At 40.3% G+C, this 16195-nt stretch overlaps 3 non-coding genes across 3 annotated transcripts; all 3 read left to right on the forward strand.

The window, feature by feature from the left end:
• Positions 1–7736: 7736 nt before the first annotated feature.
• Positions 7737–9732, forward strand: LOC116802926. The gene has a single exon (XR_004363253.1). It is a non-coding gene; the product is annotated as a small subunit ribosomal RNA (ribosomal RNA).
• Positions 9733–10419: 687 nt separating this feature from the next.
• On the forward strand, positions 10420–10598 carry LOC116802924. The gene has a single exon (XR_004363251.1). It is a non-coding gene; the product is annotated as a 5.8S ribosomal RNA (ribosomal RNA).
• Positions 10599–10992: 394 nt separating this feature from the next.
• Positions 10993–14954, forward strand: LOC116802928. Its single transcript, XR_004363255.1, has one exon. It is a non-coding gene; the product is annotated as a large subunit ribosomal RNA (ribosomal RNA).
• Positions 14955–16195: the final 1241 nt, after the last annotated feature.

The following is a 16195-nucleotide window of genomic DNA, read 5'->3' on the forward strand; positions in this document are numbered from 1 at the left end:
GCCCATAGCTGTATCCCGTAGGTCCAGATGGGCTTGAGAATTGCCTTGTACACCAGGATTTTGTGGTTCTGCCTTAGCTTGGACCCTCTCCCAATAAGCCAATGCATCTGCCTCAGACGCGCATCGGCCTGTATGCGTTTGCTGACGATGTGGGGACGCCAAGTGAGCCTGCGGTCCAGGGTAAGTCCTAGGTACTTGGGTGCGGGTGCGTTGGGAATGATGACTCCGTTTAGCGTGACCGGTGGGCAGTCTCCTCTCCTTAGTGCAAATGTTGTTTGGGTAGATTTTTCCGCGTTCACTACGATGTTCCACCTGCTGAGCCAGGGATGTAGCGCGTCCATTTGCCTTTGGATTGTTTCGGAGGCTTCTCGTGGGTCGGATGAGGAGGCGAGGAAAGCCGTGTCATCTGCATAAGTCGCTATAGTTAGGTTCCTGGAGGGGATTATGGAAGGTCTGCGGTGTAAAGGGTGTAAGTATTGGTCCGAGCACACTGCCTTGCGGAACTCCAGCTCTGATCAGTCTGGGTAGGCTTATTGCACTTCCGCATCTGACTTGGAATGCTCTTCCCTCAGTGTAGGATTTGAGGAGGGTAAAATGGGGGCTTGGGAGGTAGGATTTGAGTTTATGGAGGAGTCCAGGATGCCAACTCTGTCGAATGCCTGCTTCACGTCGAGCATTACAGCGCAGCAGTATTTCTTTTGCTCGAATGCCTCGAGGATCCGTTCGACTAGCCGGTGGCATTGCTCTGGTGTTCCGTGGGAGCGCCTGAAGCCAAACTGGTGATCGGGGATCAAACCAGCCTCATCCAGTACTGGCAATACTCTGCGCAAAAATACTCTTTCGAGTATTTTGGAGAGGATTGCCAGCAAACTAATCGGACGATAGGAGGCGAGATTGGCTTCAGGCTTACCAGGCTTGAGGAGGACAATAACCTCTGCTCTTTTCCCACTCTTCCGGGAAGTACCCTAGCCGGAAGCAGCTGTTGTAAATGCTGGCCAGCATTTGTGTGCAGCGGGATGGGAGCATTTTTAGGGCCGCCGCATCTATACGATCCAGGCCTGGAGATTTGTTGTTCTTCAGTAGAGCAATCTCCTGCGCAACTTCCTCAGGGTCGACTGGTTCCAACGGGGGACCGGGAGAGCTTGGGCTATTGAGAAACCGGGCTGTTTCAGCATGTTCTTCGGCAGTGCAGCAGTCGAACGGAGAGAAGGCGTTGTAAAGGTGTTCGGCGAAAGCTTCTGCTCTTTCAGCATCCGAAAGGCACCAGGATCCATCTGCTTTGCGCACTGCGGAAACCTTTTGGCTGGTCGTTTAATGTGGCGGGTGACGTTCCACAGATTGTGGTCTGGGTCCCCGGGAGAGAGTTCCTCGAGGAATCTGAGGAAGGAGTCCTGGCGTAGGCTGGAGATCTTGTCCTTCAACTCCTTTGTGGCGTGATTGAGCGCTGTTTTGTCTCTTGGATTGCGCGTCAAGAACCAAACTCTCCTGAGACGCCTCTTCTCAGTCACGAGTGCCGCAATTTCCGGGGACCAGAGGTGGAGGTCCCTGCTAGGTGTTCTCGCAGTCTTTGGTGGCGGTGGGCTTGCGAATTCCGCAGCGTTTTGCATCTGCCTGGTGAGATTCCCGATAGCTTCATCAATGTTCCTGGGTGTGTTGAGGATGGGGTTCGGATTGACGGTGGAGAGCATCCAGGACGCGAACTTGGCGGCGTCGGTATATTTTCCAGTGAGCCTTCTGAGCGGGGTTTTCCTGAGGACTGGCGTGTTGATTAGCACGTTTATTGCACAGTGGTCTGACAGGAGATCAGCATTTGTTGTGCAGCTGATCTTCGCATGCCCTATGCCTTTCGACACAGCAAAGTCCAGTAGGTCTGGAGTCTTGAGGGGATTCGTTGGCCAGTGAGTGGGCTCGCCAGTGGAGTGGCAGTCCAGTCGGTGGCGTTGCAGGTACCCAAACAGAGTTTTCCCTTTGGGGTTGTTGGCGCGCGATCCCCACCAAGAATGTTTGGCGTTATAATCTCCAGCTGCTATGAAGCGGGGCCCAAAATGCTCGAAGAACTCACTGAGGTGAGATGCTGTTATGCGGTATCTGGGGGGAAAGTAGACCGCTCCAATGTCTAAATCTCCTTGCGGGCTGACAATCCTGATGACAGGACATTGTGCCCAGTCTTGCTGAAACGCGGGCAGCTCTAGGTATTGAATACCGCTCCTGATGAGGATGGCTGCTCCACCGCGTGCTCTGCCAGAAGGATGGTCTGCATGGATGAGGTCATATCCGCTGATATTAAAGTGGGATCTGGGGAGAAGTGGGTTTCGGCTACGAGTAGGATATCGATCTGGTGGGTCTTCAGATGGTGCTCGACTATGGCCTTGCTGTTCTGCAGGCCGTTCGCATTCCAGACGACTAGGTGGAGCTTTAGTTGCATGACTTGCTGTTGAGAATGGTGGCCACCAGCTGTGTCATCTGGGTGAACATGCGCTCCATCATCCTTTCCATCATTCCTTCCATGCGAGCGAACATCGCTTCTATCTGACCGGAGTGTGGGGTTTCTGTTTGGGTTTGGACTGGGGTTGTGGGATTCTGCGGTGCTGCGTGCACTCCGTTGAGGGCGTCTCGGTAGCTCCTGCCAGAGGTGACGTTTGGTGATGCCACGGGCGGCGCCTTGTTAGCATTAGCGACGGGCCTTGTTTTCGGAGCAGCGAGTGCTTTGGCCCTTTTGTATGCAGGGCATCCCTTGAAAGACGCAGGATGGTCCGCCTGGCAGTGGAAGCAGCACGCTTTGTCGTCCTCCCTCTTCTCACATGCCCTCGATTCGTGAGGGCCTCCACACTTTACACATCGGTATTCCAGGAAGCAGTAACGCTGTGTATGACCGAATCCTTGGCACCTGAAGCATTGAGGCACGTCGTTGAACTTCTGCGGCGGTTCAATGGTTACTACCGACCTGCAGATCCGCTTGACTTGGTAGACGTCTTTGTTGTTGCTGGAAGGCTCCAGGTTGGCGAAGAATATTCCCAGCGGTTCTTTAGTTCTTCTGCCAATGGGATTGTGCAGATCTCTAACAGCGTGCCCTTGTCTGCGAAGGTCTTCAATGATTTCCTCACGATCGGTGGAGTGGTGGAGTCCTTTGATGACAACCTTGTATGCACGTTCATCTTTCGGCTGGAAAGTCCGATGCCTCTTGTTTTGGGCCACAAGTTGGAGACGCAGAGCTGTATAGGACTCTTTGTCCGGCATCATGACACGTACGTTGTTGCCATTCACGGTCTTGTAGGTAAAATTGTTCTTCGGGCCTACAAGAGTCGTGATCATCTTGACGAGTGCCGAGATGTTGGTCACATCGGGGATAAAAATCGGAGGTGGCTTGATGGTCTTCGGGGTGGGCTTTGGTTTCTCGGGGGTCTTGGGCTTGGAATCGTCTTTAGGTCCGGGTTCGTCATCAGAGCTCTCTTGGTCGTACTCGTCTTCTTCGGTCGAGAGTAAAGCGAAGGCGTTGTTGGCGAGCTTCTTGCGCAGAGCTGCGCTAGTGCTTGGCTTATCTTCCAGCTCCTCTCCCTGTGCTTTCTTTGCCGGTTTTCGCTTTATCTCGCCCGGCTCTGTATGCGAGGTGCTTCCCTCGCTGCTGGAGCTGCTCTTGCGTGTTCTCAGAGCCTTTTTGCGTGGTGTTGTTCCAAGCTTGTGGGTGCGCGGGGGGGCCTGCCAGTCCATCTTCTCCAAAGTTGATAAGGAGTGAGGAGGGGGGGGGGGGGGGAAGCTGGGCACCGTAAGCCGGTGAGCCAGGCAGCACGTGGCTGCTGCTTTGCAATTATACCGCTGCTTCGAGCACTGGGTTTTTTGCGCTGATAACACGCACACTCGGGTGTGCGATGGTGTTAGTGCGAACTACCGTTAGGTACGTTGGCTGGGCCAATCAAAACGCGCGACAAGATCACGCGACGCGAAGTGGCTGGGCACAAGTAACGGGACTTACAACTGTGAACAATTTGCTAACAATTTGCTAACAATTTGCTGTCGATCCGCAGGCACGTCTGCACTCGTCGAGTGTTCGATCGCGACGATCAATTTAGTGACGCATATGATATTGTCCTTATCATATAATTTTTGATATAAAGACTTTAAAGAATTGTATCAAGTTGCCAAACACCTCGTCATCAATTTAGTGACGCATATGATATTGTCCCTATCATATAATTAATATACAGACTCTAATGAATTGTGTCAAGTTGCCAAACACCTCGTCATCAATTTAGTGACGCATATGATATTGTCCCTATCATATAATTTTTGATATAAAGACTTTAAAGAATTGTATCAAGTTGCCAAACACCTCGTCATCAATTTAGTGACGCATATGATATTGTCCCTTTCATATAATTAATATAAAGACTTTAATGGATTGTGTCAAGTTGCCAAACACCTCGTCATCAACTACTATATTATGGTTGCGCCGACCTCTCATATTGTATTCTCTTATGTGTTCATAGGATTTTGACAATTATACGAGTAAATTAAATAATATACATATGAAAATGGTTAATTATTATATGTATATGGGAAAAAATGCTAAGATATTCCCATATTCTCTTAGTATTATAGAGAAAAGCCATTTAAGTGAGAGGGTATAGTAGTGTAAACGACCGGAATTACGACAGAGGGTTCAAAAACTACTATAGGTAGGCAGTGGTTGCCGACCTCTCATATTGTTCAAAACTTATGTATTCATATGATTTTGGCAATTGTATGAGTAAATTAAATAATATACATATGAAAATGATTAATTATTATATGTATAAGGGAAAAAATGCTGAAATATTCCCACATTCTCTTAGTATTATAGAGAAAATCCATTATAGTGAGAGGGTATAGTAGTGTAAACGACCGGAATTACGACAGAGGGTTCAAAAACTACTATAGGTAGGCAGTGGTTGCCGACCTCTCATATTGTTCAAAACTTATGTATTCATATGAATTTGGCAATTATATGAGTAAATTAAATAATATACATATGAAAATGATTAATTATTATATGTATAAGGGAAAAAATGCTGAAATATTCCCACATTCTCTTAGTATTATAGAGAAAATCCATTATAGTGAGAGGGTATAGTAGTGTAAACGACCGGAATTACGACAGAGGGTTCAAAAACTACTATAGGTAGGCAGTGGTTGCCGACCTCTCATATTGTTCAAAACTTATGTATTCATATGATTTTGGCAATTATATGATTAAATTAAATAATATACATATGAAAATGGTTAATTATTATATGTATATGGGAAAAAATGCAGAGATATTCCCATATTCTCTTAGTATTATAGAGAAAAGCCATTTAAGTGAGAGGGTATAGTAGTGTAAACGACCGGAATTACGACAGAGGGTTCAAAAACTACTATAGGTAGGCAGTGGTTGCCGACCTCTCATATTGTTCAAAACTTATGTATTCATATGATTTTGGCAATTGTATGAGTAAATTAAATAATATACATACGAAAATGATTAATTATTATATGTATATGGGAAAAAATGCAGAGATATTCCCATATTCTCTTAGTATTATAGAGAAAAGCCATTTAAGTGAGAGGGTATAGTAGTGTAAACCACCGGAATTACGACAGAGGGTTCAAAAACTACTATAGGTAGGCAGTGGTTGCCGACCTCTCATATTGTTCAAAACTTATGTATTCATATGATTTTGGCAATTGTATGAGTAAATTAAATAATATACATATGAAAATGATTAATTATTATATGTATAAGGGAAAAAATGCTGAAATATTCCCACATTCTCTTAGTATTATAGAGAAAATCCATTATAGTGAGAGGGTATAGTAGTGTAAACGACCGGAATTACGACAGAGGGTTCAAAAACTACTATAGGTAGGCAGTGGTTGCCGACCTCTCATATTGTTCAAAACTTATGTATTCATATGATTTTGGCAATTATATGATTAAATTAAATAATATACATATGAAAATGGTTAATTATTATATGTATATGGGAAAAAATGCTGAGATATTCCCATATTCTCTTAGTATTATAGAGAAAAGCCATTTAAGTGAGAGGGTATAGTAGTGTAAACGACCGGAATTACGACAGAGGGTTCAAAAACTACTATAGGTAGGCAGTGGTTGCCGACCTCTCATATTGTTCAAAACTTATGTATTCATATGATTTTGGCAATTGTATGAGTAAATTAAATAATATACATATGAAAATGATTAATTATTATATGTATAAGGGAAAAAATGCTGAAATATTCCCACATTCTCTTAGTATTATAGAGAAAATCCATTATAGTGAGAGGGTATAGTAGTGTAAACGACCGGAATTACGACAGAGGGTTCAAAAACTACTATAGGTAGGCAGTGGTTGCCGACCTCTCATATTGTTCAAAACTTATGTATTCATATGATTTTGGCAATTATATGATTAAATTAAATAATATACATATGAAAATGGTTAATTATTATATGTATATGGGAAAAAATGCTGAGATATTCCCATATTCTCTTAGTATTATAGAGAAAAGCCATTATAGTGAGAGGGTATAGTAGTGTAAACGACCGGAATTACGACAGAGGGTTCAAAAACTACTATAGGTAGGCAGTGGTTGCCGACCTCTCATATTGTTCAAAACTTATGTATTCATATGAATTTGGCAATTATATGAGTAAATTAAATAATAAACATATAAAAATTAATATTTATTATATGTATAAAAAAAAAAATAATCATATTATATATGAATAATGGAAAAAAAATGAAATGTTCCTATAATCTCTTAATATATAAGAGAATAGACCGTATGTTGGGTGGCAAACGGAATTGAAAATACCCGCTTTGAGGACAGCGGGTTCAAAAACTACTATAGGTAGGCAGTGGTTGCCGACCTCCCGCATTATTCGAAATATTTATTTCGGATTATGTTTATATTGGTTACATAAAATAAAGTATATTATTATCCGTACAAATTTGTTTCTCAGTTCTATAGAACACGGGACTTGGCTCCGCGGATAATAGGAATATACGCTTTTTAGATAATATCGTTGAAACAAAAGTCAAGTTTCTATTATATATAGAATAACAAATCGTTTCCATATATTATCGTTAATTTTTGGAGGCAGGCAAATATTAATTTATTACCTGCCGTATAGTTGGATTATTATATCGTTACGGTATAATACAAATATGGATTCTTATGAAAGAAATATAAAATTATATATTAAATGTGGAAATATTATCATATGCGCTTGGTTTTATGTTATATATTACCAGAGAGATATATGAAAAGAGATAAATTTTAAATTTATCTTCAAAATGCAAATGATTTAACTTAATATTTATATTGGTTAAACAAAAATTGTACATGTGTGGATACAATAATTATGTATGTTGGAAATAAAATGATATTTTATAATGAAATATGTATATATAAAAAGATAAAATTATAGAAACATATATATTACAATAATTATATGAAATTCTTGTTATATTGGTAAAACAAGTATAAATTAAAAATGAAAATATGGATTACGAATGCTATATAAAAATGGCCGTAATCGAATAGATTTTTTACTTATATTTATATATTTAAAATTTTACCCAAAGGCGAAATATTGAATTTTATTCAATATAATAAAAATCATGGAATTATATAAAGTGAAAAATCTATATATCTATTATATTGCTTATTTCGATTCAAAAAATATGAATGGAATATGAAGGAAAAACATTATTCTGGTTGATCCTGCCAGTAGTTATATGCTTGTCTCAAAGATTAAGCCATGCATGTCTAAGTACACACGAATTAAAAGTGAAACCGCAAAAGGCTCATTATATCAGTTATGGTTCCTTAGATCGTTAACAGTTACTTGGATAACTGTGGTAATTCTAGAGCTAATACATGCAATTAAAACATGAACCTTATGGGACATGTGCTTTTATTAGGCTAAAACCAAGCGATCGCAAGATCGTTATATTGGTTGAACTCTAGATAACATGCAGATCGTATGGTCTTGTACCGACGACAGATCTTTCAAATGTCTGCCCTATCAACTTTTGATGGTAGTATCTAGGACTACCATGGTTGCAACGGGTAACGGGGAATCAGGGTTCGATTCCGGAGAGGGAGCCTGAGAAACGGCTACCACATCTAAGGAAGGCAGCAGGCGCGTAAATTACCCACTCCCAGCTCGGGGAGGTAGTGACGAAAAATAACAATACAGGACTCATATCCGAGGCCCTGTAATTGGAATGAGTACACTTTAAATCCTTTAACAAGGACCAATTGGAGGGCAAGTCTGGTGCCAGCAGCCGCGGTAATTCCAGCTCCAATAGCGTATATTAAAGTTGTTGCGGTTAAAACGTTCGTAGTTGAACTTGTGCTTCATACGGGTAGTACAACTTACAATTGTGGTTAGTACTATACCTTTATGTATGTAAGCGTATTACCGGTGGAGTTCTTATATGTGATTAAATACTTGTATTTTTTCATATGTTCCTCCTATTTAAAAACCTGCACTAGTGCTCTTAAACGAGTGTTATTGTGGGCCGGTACTATTACTTTGAACAAATTAGAGTGCTTAAAGCAGGCTTCAAATGCCTGAATATTCTGTGCATGGGATAATGAAATAAGACCTCTGTTCTGCTTTCATTGGTTTTCAGATCAAGAGGTAATGATTAATAGAAGCAGTTTGGGGGCATTAGTATTACGACGCGAGAGGTGAAATTCTTGGACCGTCGTAAGACTAACTTAAGCGAAAGCATTTGCCAAAGATGTTTTCATTAATCAAGAACGAAAGTTAGAGGTTCGAAGGCGATCAGATACCGCCCTAGTTCTAACCATAAACGATGCCAGCTAGCAATTGGGTGTAGCTACTTTTATGGCTCTCTCAGTCGCTTCCCGGGAAACCAAAGCTTTTGGGCTCCGGGGGAAGTATGGTTGCAAAGCTGAAACTTAAAGGAATTGACGGAAGGGCACCACCAGGAGTGGAGCCTGCGGCTTAATTTGACTCAACACGGGAAAACTTACCAGGTCCGAACATAAGTGTGTAAGACAGATTGATAGCTCTTTCTCGAATCTATGGGTGGTGGTGCATGGCCGTTCTTAGTTCGTGGAGTGATTTGTCTGGTTAATTCCGATAACGAACGAGACTCAAATATATTAAATAGATATCTTCAGGATTATGGTGCTGAAGCTTATGTTAGCCTTCATTCATGGTGGCAGTAAAATGTTTATTGTGTTTGAATGTGTTTATGTAAGTGGAGCCGTACCTGTTGGTTTGTCCCATTATAAGGACACTAGCTTCTTAAATGGACAAATTGCGTCTAGCAATAATGAGATTGAGCAATAACAGGTCTGTGATGCCCTTAGATGTCCTGGGCTGCACGCGCGCTACAATGAAAGTATCAACGTGTATTTCCTAGACCGAGAGGTCCGGGTAAACCGCTGAACCACTTTCATGCTTGGGATTGTGAACTGAAACTGTTCACATGAACTTGGAATTCCCAGTAAGTGTGAGTCATTAACTCGCATTGATTACGTCCCTGCCCTTTGTACACACCGCCCGTCGCTACTACCGATTGAATTATTTAGTGAGGTCTCCGGACGTGATCACTGTGACGCCTTGCGTGTTACGGTTGTTTCGCAAAAGTTGACCGAACTTGATTATTTAGAGGAAGTAAAAGTCGTAACAAGGTTTCCGTAGGTGAACCTGCGGAAGGATCATTATTGTATAATATCCTTATCGTTAATAAATATTTGTTATAATACAAATAAATACAATTTACCAAAATAAAAATATTACAAAATGATTCCACGGAATCAAAAGTTAAAGTCAAAATAAAATGAAGATGGCTTTTATTTTATATGTGGGGCTTGGCAACCTCATAAAAAGACTTTAACATTATTAATGTTGCTGTGCGTATTTGTGGCAGTACTTACTACAACAACGGCGTTTCCTATAAAAACAAATTCTCGAAAATGGAAATCGAAGAAACTAAACTAAATTCGAAAGTAGAAGTCGAATTAAAATAAAAATAATTTTGAATGTGTGGTAATCAAAATAAGTGTGTGTGTATATGGACCATAATATACACGCGTTGCGAATATGTATTGTTCATCTATGTTATGAGCATACGTTGGCTAATGCAACAACCTAAAATATACAATGTTTGTACCTGTCATCCATCAGGTTAATGTTTTATATAAATTTTGCAGTATGTGTCACCCAAAATAGCAAACCATAACCAGATTATTATGATACATAATGCTTATATGAAACTAAGACATTTCGCAACATTTATTTTAGGTATAAAAATAAATTTATTGAAGGAATTGATATATGCCAGTAAAATGGTGTATTTTTAATTTCTTTCAATAAAAACAATATTGACATTATATAAAATTGAATTATAAAACTCTAAGCGGTGGATCACTCGGCTCATGGGTCGATGAAGAACGCAGCAAACTGTGCGTCATCGTGTGAACTGCAGGACACATGAACATCGACATTTTGAACGCATATCGCAGTCCATGCTGTTATGTACTTTAATTAATTTTATAGTGCTGCTTGGACTACATATGGTTGAGGGTTGTAAGACTATGCTAATTAAGTTGTTTATAAATTTTTTATAAGCATATGGTATATTATTGGATTAAATAATGATTTTATTCATAATATTAAAAAAGAAATGAAAAACATTATCTCACATTTGAATGTGAAAAACGAAGAGAAATATTTTCTTTTTCAATCAAATAATACTGAGAAATGTCTAGCATAAAAAATTGAAATATTTTTCATCTAGAATTGTCTCTTATTAATGATTCGGAAAAAGAAAAATCTTGGTTTTGTTATTATTCTTCGTTGGTTCGTTAAATGGATAAAAATGACTTTGCTTACAAGAACTATTGGAACTATTTATAACGAATTTAATTGATTGTTTTATCATTTATATATAAAGAATTTATGGCAAAATATAGTTATATATACAACCTCAACTCATATGGGACTACCCCCTGAATTTAAGCATATTAATTAGGGGAGGAAAAGAAACTAACAAGGATTTTCTTAGTAGCGGCGAGCGAAAAGAAAACAGTTCAGCACTAAGTCACTTTGTCTATATGGCAAATGTGAGATGCAGTGTATGGAGCGTCAATATTCTAGTATGAGAAATTAATGATTTAAGTCCTTCTTAAATGAGGCCATTTACCCATAGAGGGTGCCAGGCCCGTATAACGTTAATGATTGCTAGATGATGTTTCCAAAGAGTCGTGTTGCTTGATAGTGCAGCACTAAGTGGGTGGTAAACTCCATCTAAAACTAAATATAACCATGAGACCGATAGTAAACAAGTACCGTGAGGGAAAGTTGAAAAGAACTCTGAATAGAGAGTTAAACAGTACGTGAAACTGCTTAGAGGTTAAGCCCGATGAACCTGAATATCCGTTATGGAAAATTCATCATTAAAATTGTAATATTTAAATAATATTATTAAGAATAATGTGCATTTTTTCCATATAAGGACATTGTAATCTATTAGCATATCCCAAATTTATCATAAAATATAACTTATAGTTTATTCCAATTAAATTGCTTGCATTTTAACACAGAATAAATGTTATTAATTTGATAAAGTGCTGATAGATTTATATTATTACAGAGCGTTAATTTTTCGGAATTATATAATGGCATAATTATCATTGATTTTTGTGTTTATTATATGCTCTTGTATGATTAACAATGCGAAAGATTCAGGATACCTTCGGGACCCGTCTTGAAACACGGACCAAGGAGTCTAACATATGTGCAAGTTATTGGGATGTAAACCTAATAGCGTAATTAACTTGACTAATAATGGGATTAGTTTTTTAGCTATTTATAGCTAATTAACACAATCCCGGGGCGTTCTATATAGTTATGTATAATGTATATTTATATTATTTATGCCTCTAACTGGAACGTACCTTGAGCATATATGCTGTGACCCGAAAGATGGTGAACTATACTTGATCAGGTTGAAGTCAGGGGAAACCCTGATGGAAGACCGAAACAGTTCTGACGTGCAAATCGATTGTCAGAATTGAGTATAGGGGCGAAAGACCAATCGAACCATCTAGTAGCTGGTTCCTTCCGAAGTTTCCCTCAGGATAGCTGGTGCATTTTAATATTATATAAAATAATCTTATCTGGTAAAGCGAATGATTAGAGGCCTTAGGGTCGAAACGATCTTAACCTATTCTCAAACTTTAAATGGGTAAGAACCTTAACTTTCTTGATATGAAGTTCAAGGTTATGATATAATGTGCCCAGTGGGCCACTTTTGGTAAGCAGAACTGGCGCTGTGGGATGAACCAAACGTAATGTTACGGTGCCCAAATTAACAACTCATGCAGATACCATGAAAGGCGTTGGTTGCTTAAAACAGCAGGACGGTGATCATGGAAGTCGAAATCCGCTAAGGAGTGTGTAACAACTCACCTGCCGAAGCAACTAGCCCTTAAAATGGATGGCGCTTAAGTTGTATACCTATACATTACCGCTAAAGTAGATGATTTATATTACTTGTGATATAAATTTTGAAACTTTAGTGAGTAGGAAGGTACAATGGTATGCGTAGAAGTGTTTGGCGTAAGCCTGCATGGAGCTGCCATTGGTACAGATCTTGGTGGTAGTAGCAAATAATCGAATGAGACCTTGGAGGACTGAAGTGGAGAAGGGTTTCGTGTGAACAGTGGTTGATCACGAGTTAGTCGGTCCTAAGTTCAAGGCGAAAGCCGAAAATTTTCAAGTAAAACAAAAATGCCTAACTATATAAACAAAGCGAATATAATACACTTGAATAATTTTGAACGAAAGGGAATACGGTTCCAATTCCGTAACCTGTTGAGTATCCGTTTGTTATTAAATATGGGCCTCGTGCTCATCCTGGCAACAGGAACGACCATAAAGAAGCCGTCGAGAGATATCGGAAGAGTTTTCTTTTCTGTTTTATAGCCGTACTACCATGGAAGTCTTTCGCAGAGAGATATGGTAGATGGGCTAGAAGAGCATGACATATACTGTTGTGTCGATATTTTCTCCTCGGACCTTGAAAATTTATGGTGGGGACACGCAAACTTCTCAACAGGCCGTACCAATATCCGCAGCTGGTCTCCAAGGTGAAGAGTCTCTAGTCGATAGAATAATGTAGGTAAGGGAAGTCGGCAAATTAGATCCGTAACTTCGGGATAAGGATTGGCTCTGAAGATTGAGATAGTCGGGCTTGATTGGGAAACAATAACATGGTTTATGTGCTCGTTCTGGGTAAATAGAGTTTCTAGCATTTATGTTAGTTACTTGTTCCCCGGATAGTTTAGTTACGTAGCCAATTGTGGAACTTTCTTGCTAAAATTTTTAAGAATACTATTTGGGTTAAACCAATTAGTTCTTATCAATTATAACGATTATCAATTAACAATCAATTCAGAACTGGCACGGACTTGGGGAATCCGACTGTCTAATTAAAACAAAGCATTGTGATGGCCCTAGCGGGTGTTGACACAATGTGATTTCTGCCCAGTGCTCTGAATGTCAAAGTGAAGAAATTCAAGTAAGCGCGGGTCAACGGCGGGAGTAACTATGACTCTCTTAAGGTAGCCAAATGCCTCGTCATCTAATTAGTGACGCGCATGAATGGATTAACGAGATTCCTACTGTCCCTATCTACTATCTAGCGAAACCACAGCCAAGGGAACGGGCTTGGAATAATTAGCGGGGAAAGAAGACCCTTTTGAGCTTGACTCTAATCTGGCAGTGTAAGGAGACATAAGAGGTGTAGAATAAGTGGGAGATATTAGACCTCGGTTTGGTATCGTCAATGAAATACCACTACTCTTATTGTTTCCTTACTTACTTGATTAAATGGAACGTGTATCATTTCCTAGCCATTATACGGATATATTTATTATATCTTATGGTATTGGGTTTTGATGCAAGCTTCTTGATCAAAGTATCACGAGTTTGTTATATAATCGCAAACAAATTCTTTAATAAAACGATGCATTTATGTATTTTTGATTTGAAAATTTGGTATAACTCCAATTACTCAGGTATGATCCAATTCAAGGACATTGCCAGGTAGGGAGTTTGACTGGGGCGGTACATCTCTCAAATAATAACGGAGGTGTCCCAAGGCCAGCTCAGTGCGGACAGAAACCACACATAGAGCAAAAGGGCAAATGCTGACTTGATCTCGGTGTTCAGTACACACAGGGACAGCAAAAGCTCGGCCTATCGATCCTTTTGGTTTAAAGAGTTTTTAACAAGAGGTGTCAGAAAAGTTACCATAGGGATAACTGGCTTGTGGCGGCCAAGCGTTCATAGCGACGTCGCTTTTTGATCCTTCGATGTCGGCTCTTCCTATCATTGTGAAGCAAAATTCACCAAGCGTTGGATTGTTCACCCATGCAAGGGAACGTGAGCTGGGTTTAGACCGTCGTGAGACAGGTTAGTTTTACCCTACTAATGACAAAACGTTGTTGCGACAGCATTCCTGCGTAGTACGAGAGGAACCGCAGGTACGGACCAATGGCACAATACTTGTTCGAGCGAACAGTGGTATGACGCTACGTCCGTTGGATTATGCCTGAACGCCTCTAAGGTCGTATCCGTGCTGGACTGCAATGATAAATAAGGGGCAATTTGCATTGTATGGCTTCTAAACCATTTAAAGTTTATAATTTATTTTATAAACGACAATGGATGTGATGCCAATGTAATTTGTAACATAGTAAATTAGGAGGATCTTCGATCACCTGATGCCGCGCTAGTTACATATAAAAGCATTATTTAATACAATGACAAAGCCTAGAATCAATTGTAAACGACTTTTGTAACAGGCAAGGTGTTGTAAGTGGTTGAGCAGCTGCCATACTGCGATCCACTGAAGCTTATCCTTTGCTTGATGATTCGATAAATAAATGATTTTTTCCTGTAGCCAAACACCTCGTCATCAATTTAGTGACGCATATGATATTGTCCCTATCATATAATTAATATAAAGACTTTAATGGATTGTGTCAAGTTGCCAAACACCTCGTCATCAATTTAGTGACGCATATGATATTGTCCCTATCATATAATTAATATAAAGACTTTAATGAATTGTGTCAAGTTGCCAAACACCTCGTCATCAATTTAGTGACGCATATGATATTGTCCTTATCATATAATTTTTGATATAAAGACTTTAAAGAATTGTATCAAGTTGCCAAACACCTCGTCATCAATTTAGTGACGCATATGATATTGTCCCTATCATATAATTAATATAAAGACTTTAATGGATTGTGTCAAGTTGCCAAACACCTCGTCATCAATTTAGTTTTTTTTTTTTTTTTTTTTTTTTTAGCGTGCGTTTATTTATTTAAAATCTGTCCTAGTGGACAATAATTAAATGGTTTTGCGGGGGAACATTAGCTTAAGGGATACTATTGTACATGTATTTGTGGCGGGTTTTATATGTGTTGTCTATTGTTGTGGAAGATCGAGAGGGTGTCTCCTCATGAGACGTCTGCTTGTTTGGCTATTGTCTAACAGGTTGGTGGCGAGGTGGTTAGGGTGGTTTTCGAGCCTTTTCAGGTATCTCTCGCTGAGCCTGGAGATTTCATCAGCGACTTGTGGGATTCCAAGTTCCCTATGTATGGCGACATTCTCGTGGTAGGGATGCGCATTACAGGCAATTCTCAAGCACCTATTCTGGAACCGCTGTATACGCAGGCGATTCGTGTGGCTTGCCGTGCCCCATAGCTGTATCCCGTAGGTCCAGATGGGCTTGAGAATTGCCTTGTACACCAGGATTTTGTGGTTCTGCCTTAGCTTGGACCCTCTCCCAATAAGCCAATGCATCTGCCTCAGACGCGCATCGGCCTGTATGCGTTTGCTGACGATGTGGGGACGCCAAGTGAGCCTGCGGTCCAGGGTAAGTCCTAGGTACTTGGGTGCGGGTGCGTTGGGAATGATGACTCCGTTTAGCGTGACCGGTGGGCAGTCTCCTCTCCTTAGTGCAAATGTTGTTTGGGTAGATTTTTCCGCGTTCACTACGATGTTCCACCTGCTGAGCCAGGGATGTAGCGCGTCCATTTGCCTTTGGATTGTTTCGGAGGCTTCTCGTGGGTCGGATGAGGAGGCGAGGAAAGCCGTGTCATCTGCATA

This window comes from Drosophila sechellia, unplaced genomic scaffold (genome assembly GCF_004382195.2).
Source record: "Drosophila sechellia strain sech25 unplaced genomic scaffold, ASM438219v1 U_253, whole genome shotgun sequence".
Classification (NCBI taxonomy): domain Eukaryota; kingdom Metazoa; phylum Arthropoda; class Insecta; order Diptera; family Drosophilidae; genus Drosophila; species Drosophila sechellia.